Source organism: Canis lupus, chromosome 10, assembly GCF_048164855.1.
Source record: "Canis lupus baileyi chromosome 10, mCanLup2.hap1, whole genome shotgun sequence".
NCBI lineage: Eukaryota > Metazoa > Chordata > Mammalia > Carnivora > Canidae > Canis > Canis lupus.
This window is the reverse complement of record NC_132847.1, coordinates 37,186,580-37,198,579: the sequence shown is the minus strand read 5'-3', so window position 1 is coordinate 37,198,579 and position 12,000 is coordinate 37,186,580. Positions and strand designations below refer to the sequence as shown.

Genomic DNA, 12,000 nt, shown 5'->3' with positions numbered 1-12,000 from the left:
CTAAATCTGTGCTTCAACTTAACAAGAGGTTATACAGTTGACCCTTGAACAACATGAGGGTTAGGGACACCCACCCATGAGCAGTCAAAAAACCTGTGTATAACTTTGACTCCCCCCAAATTTAGCTTCCAATAGCCTACTGTTGACCAGAATGATAACACAAACAACTGATTAATCCATATTTTATCTGTTTATATGTATTATGTATTGTATTCTTACAATATCAAATTTTTCTTAATTTTCTTCAGTATTTCTTGGCTCCACATCTCCAGGTCATCTCCAAGTTTTTTCACATTGTCCAAAATCTCCAAAAAAATTTCCAACATATTTATTGAAAAAAAAACCACGTGTAAGTGGACCCATGCAGTTCAAACCTCTCTTGTTCAAGGATCTCAAAGACATTTGCCCTTTAATGTTTCCAGTAATGTTTCAAAATGTTCAAAAAGCACTGCTGGAGTTTTACAATTTTGGGGTGACTGGCTGGCTCATTGGTAGAACATGAAACTCTTGATCTCGGGGTTGTGAGTTTGAATCCCACACTGGGTGTAGAGATTACTTAAAAATAAAATTGAAAAAAAAAGAATTACAGGAGTTTTACAATTTTAAAACTCTGATTAATACATGTTATGTTTGAAAATGTGTCTAGCTTACTATACTTTATGCTAGTTCAATTGACCTCTGAGGGTATTTACATAACGCTGCAGTCCTACTGCTATATATAATGTTCTCCCCCTCACTAAAATTTTAAAATATTTTGTAATACAGGGATCCCTGGGTGGCGCAGCAGTTTGGCGCCTGCCTTTGGCCCAGGGCGTGATCCTGAAGACCCGGGATCGAATCCCACATCGGGCTCCCGGTGCATGGAGCCTGCTTCTCCCTCTGCCTGTCTCTGCCTCTCTCTCCTTCTCTCTCTGTGACTATCATAAATAAATAAAAATTTAAAAAAATATTTTGTAATACAAATATACCTGCTCACTTGTGTGATAAGAAGTGATTAGCTTGAATGCCTAATAATGACCCTTGAGAGGTTTTTTTTTTTTTTTAATTTTTTTTTTATTTATTTATGATAGTCACAGAGAAAGAGAGAGAGAGGCGGAGACATAGGCAGAGGGAGAAGCAGGCTCCATGCACCAGGAGCCCGATATGGGATTCGATCCCGGGTCTCCAGGATCGCGCCCTGGGCCAAAGGCAGGCGCTAAACCGTTGCGCCACCCAGGGATCCCCCTTGAGAGGTTTTTATGTGAGCTCATGGTACTTTAGCTATGGTTATAGCTCTATAGCTCTTAAAGTTTTATCCACTAGATGGCTGTGTTTCATTTCCTTCAGTTTCCAAGTTTTCCAATCTTTGCTGTATTATTGAAAGAAAAATAACATCAGGTCATCTTCTGCTGAAATCTCTCAATCTTATCTCCCCACAAAACTCAGAAATCAGAGTTGAATGTCATGAAAGTTCAAGTATAAAGTCAACACCCACATCAAAGGTATTTTCTGCAGTAACGTGTCCTGATTTATCATTCCCACTCAGGTCTCTGGCTCAGGCTCCTTTCCCAAGTTCCTTCACCAGCACAGTCTTATCTAGGGATATACACACAGATAGGGACCCAAAATGGTTCCAGGTATTACTAGTCACTCAAACAGTGTCACCAGAACCTGATTGAGAATGTCACAAGCACCAAATACAACTCTCTATAGAAGACTCTAACATGGAAGGCACCTGGCAGTGCAGCCCACAGTCAGAGAATGGAGAATAAAACCTAACGTTAATTCCCTCTCTCCACATCCCCCTCACTCATGAGATTACCACTCGGTAGCCGACTACACATGAACTCAGGAATGATCTTCAGGTAACAGAAACATCTCAATATACAGAAGTTCATCTGCTCACACATTTTCAATCCTTAAACTAATACCACAAAGAGCAAATCTGGGTACCAGAGCAAAACTGTGCCAGCATTGCCTATAGTAAGCAGACACCACTCACATTGTTTTAATGACACTCTGGGTTCGGGAATAAATGGTTTTACAAATAGCCATATGTCCTCTAATTTCATCATAATAGGACCTTCATATACAAAAGTACTTTTAAGACCATTAAGCACCATCCATGTATAAGATACTACTTTTATTCTGCATGACAGAATAGCAGTCAATAGTGTCAAGCAGTCAATAGTGCCAGCATCAACTCAAATTCACTGTCAAATTATGTGCCTCCTGACGGACACATCATCTCCAGCTTTCTATCATCCACGCAAAGTACTATGTATATTTTTAGATAAATAAACAGCAATTTACAAGGTTAATCTCAATGTAAACCAAATAATCTGAAATAAAAACAAAATAAAAACCATAACCAAAAATGCTTGTATCATAGTTGATGGCAATTATTTCAAACAATACTTATTAAATAAAGCAAAAGAAACTGAGTATTCGAGAAGGCTCACGAAATTTATTTATAAGAAGATATGAAAATAAATAAATAAAAATACATCAAAAAAGGGATCCCTGGGTGGCACAGCGGTTTGGCGCCTGCCTTTGGCCCAGGGCACGATCCTGGAGACCTGGGATCGAATCCCACGTTGGACTCCCGGTGCATGGAGCCTGCTTCTTCCTCTACCTGTGTCTCTGCCTCTCTCTCTCTCTCTCTCTCTCTCTCTCTCTCTGTGTGTGACTATCATAAATAAATAAAAATTTAAAAAAATACATCAAAAAATAAGAAGATATGACTATGATTCCCATTCTATTGAGAAACAGTACAAAAAATGCAATCATTCCATTACACTAAACAAAAAGCATATGCATCATTCCATGACACTTTTGATTTAATCATATAAAAAACTGGAAAATCAGTAATGGATCAGTTAGGGCTTATTATATTTATTGGTGAGATTTTAACTTTATGATACTTGGTCCTTACAGTAATGCAGTTTTTAAATAAAAGTCTTTCAAGATGTAGATGAAATGCTGACCTAACAATCCCAGTTTTAATGCAGAGGTCAAGTAGTCACTAATATTACATGACAATTACTATATACCCTTGGATATGCATATAAAACACACACAGTTTTTATGTTTAAAAACTGCCTTCTTGGGATCCCTGGGTGGCTCAGCGGTTTAGCGCCTGCCTTTGGCCCAGGGCGCGATCCTGGAGATCCGGGATCGAATCCCACGTCGGGCTCCCGGTGCATGGAGCCTGCTTCTCCCTCTGCCTGTGTCTCTGCCTCTCTCTCTCTCTCACTGTGTGCCTATCATAAATAAATAAAAAATTTAAAAAAATAAAAATAAAAAAATAAAAATAAAAATAAAAACTGCCTTCTTCATATAGTGTAGACTTCTTAGGAATTCTATTTACATATTCAAGAAACTTATATTACATAGTTAAGGGATTACATTAACTTAAAATTACATTAATTTTTTTAAATACTTTATTTATTCATGAGAGACACAGAAAGAGAGGCAGAGACATAGGCAGAGGGAGAAGTAGGCTCCCTGCAGGGAGCCTGGTGTGGGACTCGATCCCGAGGACCCCAGGATCACAACCTGAGCCAAAGTAAGATGCTCAACCACAGAGCCACCCAGGTGCCCACACTGATTAATTTTCCAATGTTAAACTCACCTGGTATTTATTGTATAAAGGCTTTTTATATTATACCTTTTTTATATTTTGCTGCATTGAGTTGGCTAATATTTTATATAATACTTCTGTATGTTTATTCATTAGTGAGATTAGCTATAATTATCTTTTCTTCTAGTCTTGTCAATTTAGCATCAAGATTTATCAGTTTAGCATGTCATCAAGATTCTTCCATTATAAGTGGCACGTGGATGGCAGAGTTGGTGAGGAGTCTGAATCTTGGTTTTGGCTGGGGTGGTGGTCTCAGGTTCCTGGGACTGGCCCCACATCAGGCTCTGGGCTGAGCGTGGAGTCTGCTTGGGATTCTCCCTCTCCCTCTGCCCCTCCCACTTGTGCTTGCTTGCTCTCTCCCTCTCTCTCAAACAGATAAATCTTTAAAAAAAAAAAAAAGATTTTTCCATTCTCTGGCAGTTTAAGAAAATTACCTGCTCTTTGCATGTTTTTTTGTTCATTGCTGAAGCAATAAGGGCCTGGAATTTTGATACCAACTCTTTTAGGTTTTCTATTTTCTACCTCTTCTTAGGTTAGTTGGGGCAGATAGGAGGTTTATATACATACCTGTTTCAAATATCCAGGCAAGTAACCCTACACTGAAGATCACAGTTGAAAGAGCAAACTCAAACACTCAAGCTCCTAATAAGCCTTTTAGTCCTCAACTCTCAAACATAAGAAAAAGAGGTATTTTGAGGGGAAAAAAACAACATAAAAGATGAAATCTAAATCAAGGGGGAAGAGGAAAAACAACCTCAAAGAAACACATAATAAAGAGAATAAACCTTCAAAATATCTTTTGAGAACAGAAGCAATTTCAGAATTGCAAAGTAAGAACAACCAAAAATTCTTTTTTCCATAAAAGCATGAAGAACACTGGCAAAAAAAGTCAAAATCAAATTTTTTATAAGTGGAAATTCACCATAGACTTGTAATAATCTTATCAATAAGCACTTATTCAAGTAAATCAGCTGAAATCTCTGTAACAATGGTGAGCTTTTTGGCATTTTAACTTGCCCTAAATCCATGGCCCTTCCCATCAGTTACTGATAGCCTTGAAAATCAATACTGTTAATAGAGCCAAGACATGACAACAACCTAAGTGTCCATCAGCAGATGAATGAATAAACAAAATGTGATACACACACACACATATATACACACTCATACACATATACATAGTAGAGTATTATTCAACCATAAAAAAAGAAGGAAATCCTGCCATTTGGGACAACATAGATGCACCCTGAGGGCATTATGCTAAGTGAAATAAATCAGATAAATAAATACTGTATAATCTCACTTATATGTGAGAAACTGAGTATTCGAGAAGGCTCACGAAATTTATTTATAAGAAGATATGAAAATAAATAAATAAAAATACATCAAAAAAGGGATCCCTGGGTGGCACAGCGGTTTAGCACCGCCTTCAGCCCAGGGCCTGATCCTGGAGACCCAGGATGGAGTCCCATGTCGGGCTCCCTGCATGGAGCCTGCTTCTCCCTCAGCCTGTGTCTCTGTCTCCATCTCTCTGTCACTCATGAATGAATAAATACTTTTTTATTTTTTTTTATTTTTTTTTAAAGATTTTATTTATTTATTTATTCATGACAGACACAGAGAGAGAGGCAGAGACACAGGCAGAGGGAGAAGCAGGCACCATGCAGGGAGCCTGACGTGGGACTCGATCCAGGGTCTCCAGGATCACACCCTGGGCCAAAGGAAGCGCTAACTGCCGAGCCACTGGCGCTGCCCAAATAAATACTTTTTTTAAAAAATTATAAATAACCCAAAAGAAAAAATGAAAATTCAGTAGAAAAGTTACAATATAATGCTGCAGAAATCTCTCAGGAAATAGAACAAAAATATAAAGAGATAGAAAACAGAAAAAATTAAGCATATCCACTTTATGCCAAATAGACCTTAAAATCAATTCAATTCTGATCAAAGTTTCACCAAGTTTTCTTGGTGGAATATTACAAGCTAAACTTCAAACTCACATGGGAGATTAAAGGCTAAGAAAAAAATATTCCCCCATAAAAAATATTAAGAATATGGAGAGGGGAACTTGCCCTACCAGTTATCAAGACTTATTCTAAAGCCATGGTAAATAAAACAATTCAATATTGACTCATAAATAGATAAGTATATAAGCGAAACAGAACACAGCGCTCAGGAACTAAACCTTAGATAGAAAGGAACTTGGACGGAGACAACACTATAAATCAGTAAGTGGTGACAGAACAGACAGTTGAATAGCTGGTAGAGGGGCATTTGGTTATCCATTTGAAAAAAAATAAAATTAGATCTCCTCATGCTATGTATAGAAAAAAATACACATTCTCTTTACGACTTTAGGTTAAGACATAAAAGACACTATTAATAAAAAAAAGAGTGATAAATTCAACTACACTAAAATTTAAAATGGCGCATCAAATCCAATATAATTGTCTCCATGTTTACAATGAGGATATAACTAGCCAAGGATTAGCAACCAAATATATTAAAAGCTCCTATAAATCAATAAAAATATACAAACAATCCAAAAGGAGAAAGTAAAAGTATAAACTGGCAGTTCACAGAAGAAGAAACATGAATGGCCAATAAATACAACATGCTCAATGTCAGAGAAATAGAAATTTAAGCAAAAATGAGATATAATTTCACAAACATCCTATTGCAAAAGAAATTAAGTCCAAAAAATACCAAGTATTCAAGAAATTGTTAAGAGAAGAGGAACTCTTCTTTTGAATTGGCATACCATGTGGGAGAACAATTTGGCATATATTTTACCTCTAAATAATTGCATATACACAAACTACATACCTACATAAACAAAAATATTCAATATTCATGAAAGCACTGTATGTGATAATTAAAAGTTGGGAAGAATTTAAATCTCAATCAATCCAGTAATGGAAAATAATTATGAGATACACATAGAATAAAATACCATACGTCAGTTAAATTGAATAAACCAGAGCCAGTTTATTAACTTGGGAAAAAATCTCAAAAACACTAGTGAGAAAGACAAGTTGGACAAAGATTCATACATTATGATACTCTATGTATATTTTTAAAACACAAAAAAATACTAAAATAATATGATACATGGTCAATGTATACAGACAGAAAATTAAACACTGACTTCAGAATAATGGTTATCTTTTGGGAATGGGGTAATGGTGGGATGATAAAGTGATTCAGAATAGTCGCTCTTAAATAATATAACAATTTATTGCTTGTCTGTTTTTAATGCTGAGACAAATATGACAAACACATGACCTAGATGGTAAATATTAGATATATTAACAATATTGGGACACCTGGGTGGCTCAGCAGTTGAGCTTCTGCCTTCAGCTAAGGGCGTGATCCTGGGTCTGGGGAATCAAGTCCCGCATCTGACTCCCTTCAAGGAGCCGGTGTCCCCCTCTGCCTATGTCTCTGCTTCTTTCTGTGTGTCTCTCATGAACAAATAAATAAAATATTTAGGTATATTAATGGTATTGGTACGTTATACTAGGTACTGGTATTAGTCCCTGTCATTTTCTGTATGTTCAAATATTCATCTTATATTTGTGGTTTTATCAACACAGTCTAAGTCTGGGGTATATTATAACATACAAGAAAATTCCAAAAGAGCTATAAAATAATACATGCAGTTACATGTCAAGATTAATTTGCCTCTTTGCAAATAAAATTTTTAAATTTTTATCACAGAATTTATCTTCTTTTTTTTTTAAGATTTTTTTTTTTTTTTTAACTCATGAGAGACAGAGAGAGGCAGAGACACAGGCAGAGGGAGAAGCAGTTCCTTGAGGGGAGCCTAATGCAGGACTTGATCCCAGGACTCCAGGATCACGACCTGAGCTAAAGGCAGATGCTCAACTCCTGAGCCACTCAGGTGCCCCAGAATTTATCTTCTTATAAAATAAAAAGCTACCAGGATCCTTATAGTGAAAATATAAGTGTCATGTGTGTATGAGTGTGTGTGTAAATAAAATCATATTAAGGACGATGGAAATTGAGGGCGTTCTTCTTTTGTCCACTAGAGGGAGGTGTTGAACTTTTTAATATTTTATTTATTTATTCACTAAAGACACAGAGAGAGAGGTAGAGGCAGAGGCAGAGAGAGAAGCAGGCTCCTTGCAGGGAGCCTGATATGGGACTTGATCCCAGGACCGCAGGATCATGACCTGAGCCAAAGGCAGACGCTCAACCACTAAGCCACCCAGGTGTCCCGAACTTAAAATATTTTAAAATGAGGCTTTTTTTTTTTAATTTTATTTATTTATTTATTTATGAAAGTCACACATAGAGAGAGAGGCAGAGACACAGGCAGAGGGAGAGGGAGAAGCAGGCTCCATGCACCGGGAGCCCGACGTGGGATTCGATCCCGGGTCTCCAGGGTCGCGCCCTGGGCCAAAGGCAGGCGCCAAACCGCTGCGCCACCCAGGGATCCCATAAATGAGGCATTTTTTTGAACTGATATTTACCATTATAGGAAACCACATTGTGCTACTAGAAAACTTGCTTTCTGTCCACATACTTGAGAAACATAGCCCCAAAACTAAATTTTTTTAAATATCCTCATATAAACATTTCTCAGACTCCAAAATATGGTTTCAAGTCTAAAGAATTATAAAAATATAATTAGAAACATACCAGAGCTAAGGTACTCCTCCTTCTTACCTGATGAAATATATCAATGTAGCTAGTTACCACAACTCAACCTAGTACCTGCTTATCTCCTGAAATCCCCAAAGCCAGCACAGTTCTACAATCAGAAATAATGTTTTCAGTCATAGAGTATAAACTGGTATTAACTTTATGTAATACTGATCATAATTATAAATACATAAGCTTGCAGACCAAGCAGTGATACTTTTAGGCATTTACATAATTCAGTTACTCGTACAACAGCTCAAAGATATGGCCAGGAATGTCAATGAATCATTTTTTCCTTTTTTTTTTTTTAATTTCTCTCTCCCTCTCTCCCTCTCTTTTTTTTTTTAATTTTTATTTATTTATGATAGTCACACAGAGAGAGAGAGAGAGAGAGAGAGAGGCAGAGACATAGGCAGAGGGAGAAGCAGGCTCCATGCACCGGGAGCCCGACGTGGGACTCGATCCCGGGTCTCCAGGATCACGCCCTGGGCCAAAGGCAGGCGCCAAACCGCTGCGCCACCCAGGTATCCCTCCCTCTCTTTTTTTAAGTAAGCTCTGTGCACAATGTAAGGCTTGAACTCACAACCCCAAACTCAAGAGTCACAAGCTCTATGGACTGAGCCAACCAGGCTCTCCAAATCTTAGTTACAGCAAAAAATTTTTGAAGGAAATAAAATGTCTTTCAATAAGGGATTCCTTAATATATGTTGGGAACATCCACATGGCAGAAAACCATATAAATGCTACAAGAATAATACAAGGATATTAAAAGATGGACACCAAGCATACTGAGGGATATAATTCCATTTACATAATACAATGATAAAATGTTCATATACCTTTAGATAAGGAGTGGGATTTGGTGGGGGAGGGAGTCATAAGACCTTCACTTTTGTTTTTGAATTTCCCTAAATTAGGGCATTTTTTACAATGAGCACAATAGATAGCAATTTTATAAATTGAATATAAAGCTATTTCCTGTTTAGAAAAAAACAGGCAGGACCAGTGCCAGAGTCACTGTCTATGCTGCTTGCTTACACAGGGCACCACTGGGCAGTTGCCTAGGAAACTGCAAAGAAATGCTCCTTGCTGCTCTAGATCATTTCAACCAAACTTCTGAAACACTTCCTTTCCATGCAGCTTCTTCCAGGATGTCCCGAGATCACAACCATGCCTACCAGATCAATCTTTCACATGTTGCCCTCCAATCCAAAATACACTGCCTACTGATACCTAAGCCTGCTCTGATACCTTCCTTTACTGCCTCCCTGTTCTTCTTTGCTTTAGTGTATGTTATTATTTTCAATCTACATTTCCCAGGCATCTTGCCATTACAAATTCTCTCATTCCTTATCACTAGATGTTTAAATTAAATTTAGTCAATGAAGGAAGAAAGGATTTTATTCCCTGGTTGAGTTACAGAATTTGAGAAACAAGATAAATACGAAAAAATACACATCTTCTAAATGCTTTCAATCCTATTGATAAATTATACATTGAAATGAACTGGAAAAGTGACAAAGAAAAGGGCATGGCCATTTAAAACAACCCTTTACTGCTGCATGTCCCACACTATCTACAATAGAAAAGCTTGTGACAAATAAGCATCTTCAAAGTTCCTATTGCTAGAGGAGGAATGAAGAAATAATAGATAAAAACATAACAAATGGCCATTTTAAATTAAAAATTTTAATGGAGATTAAAAAATTTTTAAATAAGAATATATATTTCAAAATCAGTACAAATACTTCGTTTTTAAATTAAATTGGCTTTGGCTTGTTTGGGAGTTTCTTGGGGGAGGCTTTGATTTGTTTTGAAATTTCAAATAATGCTAAAGAGAGACGTGGAGTTTTTATGTTTATCAAAAGAGGACATGCATTAAAAAAAATGAGAAATGCCTTTTTAAAATGAGGTAACTGCACTAGAGTTCCCATTAATATTCCAGAGAAGTACACCTCTATTTAGCGTTTCAATTACTAGGAAAGAAAAGAGACATGGCATAAAATTAAGATTTTTTTTTATAGTGGGACTGAATTCTAAAGCCCAGATGAAAGAAATACTACACCTGCTTTGTCTGTTAAAGATGGGGTTTCACTTAGAAGGTGGTTTTTTTTTTAACTTATTTTAAAAACTGAATTCTCTTAGAGAGTCGCACAAAGAGAATGCTATCCCATACTAACACCTAATTATAGGATGGAAACCTACACCCATCAACAGCAAATAGGGAAGTGAATTTCAATCTATCCCTCGAGTTATTTAAAAAAAGACTTTTAAAAATATGAACAGTTGCTTAAACTTGCTTTAAAAAGAAAAAAAGTTTTCTTTTGTTAATGTTAAAAGGATGAGAAACTAAGAGTCTGAGCTCTGACCATTTAAGCTACAAAATACAATAAAATGTATCTTATGCTAATACTATACTGCATGTTAACTAATTGGAATTTAAATAAAAACTTTAAAAATTTTTATCTTACAAAAAAATGTTGTAATTAAGGAGTATGTTCTCTATTCTTTCCCATACATAATAATTAAAGACCGATACTGGGGCACCTGGCTGGCCTAGACAGTGGAGAATGGGACTCCATCTCAGGGTTGAATTTGAGCCCCATGTTGAGTATAGAGATCCCTTAAAAAAATTTTTTTAAATCTTAAAAAAAAGAAGGCTGATACATTATACTCTTGGTACTTTATAATATAGAGTCTGTTATAACCACACACATTTCATCTGAGGTTTATAGGATTGACCAAGAAACTGCATCTAAAAATCACATCATCCACACATTTAAATATAAAGTTCTCTGAATCATATTCTGCAAGTTTCAGGCTTCTGGTTGGTGGCACTGAAGATTTATGAGTGTTTCGAAATGAAGAGATTATTTTCATTTACTTATTTTATTTGTTTCAGGTAGCCTTTAAGACAATTATAAAAAACAGGTCAAATGTCATGTGCTCTGTGATGGTTTCCCCAATCTCCTAGGCAGTTAATTTCTCTTTCATGATCCCACACCACAGTATTTTGTCAAAAATTTTATTATATTTCAACATATTTTTTCTCTTTCATGTCTCTCTGTTTTAAGATCCTCTAGGACAGAAATTATATCTTAATCAATTCTGTAACCTCAGTACCCATAGTAGAAACTCAGGGAGGGAGAGGGAAGGGAAGGAAGGACACAAATTACAAACAGACTCTAAGAATACCAAGAGGTCTAAAGAATGATTGTAATGTCTTTCCAGATTCTATAGATTGAGTGACTGGTAAGAAAAGCATTGTCCAAGACCAAAGGTTTGGGAAAGCTGTGGATATGTTGGTATTTTGAATACTTACATATACAACAAATTCAGTATTTCCACGGTTTATTGCCAGTTTTCACTCTTAAAGAAATAAGGTGGCTCTTCTCTGCATGTTTTTGGCTGCCTTTGTCTTGCAGAATTGTTTCTAACACAAAACTACTCCAAAATTTATTTTAGATAGATATTATTCATTCTGTGAAGAATATGTATCTTGGCTATCTACAAAGACTATGTATTTCAACTTGTCATTTTGTACAGAGAAAATGTCTTATCACAAAATAAGTAATAGAAGAAATTATGGAGATTTCTTTTAAATTTTAAGTTAGTTGGTCAGTGAATTAACAGTTCAAATTTCTCTTATCTCTCTTTCAAAATACATACAATCTCCTGAAAAACAATGCACAGTACATCAAAGTGAGAAT

The 12,000-nt window shown here is 36.3% G+C and overlaps 1 protein-coding gene across 19 annotated transcripts in view; it reads right to left on the bottom strand.

Moving 5' to 3' along the window:
• The window catches only part of CCDC171 (coiled-coil domain containing 171), a 467,902-nt gene that overhangs the window by 414,884 nt on the left and 41,018 nt on the right, over nt 1-12,000 (bottom strand). The window lies entirely within an intron of this gene.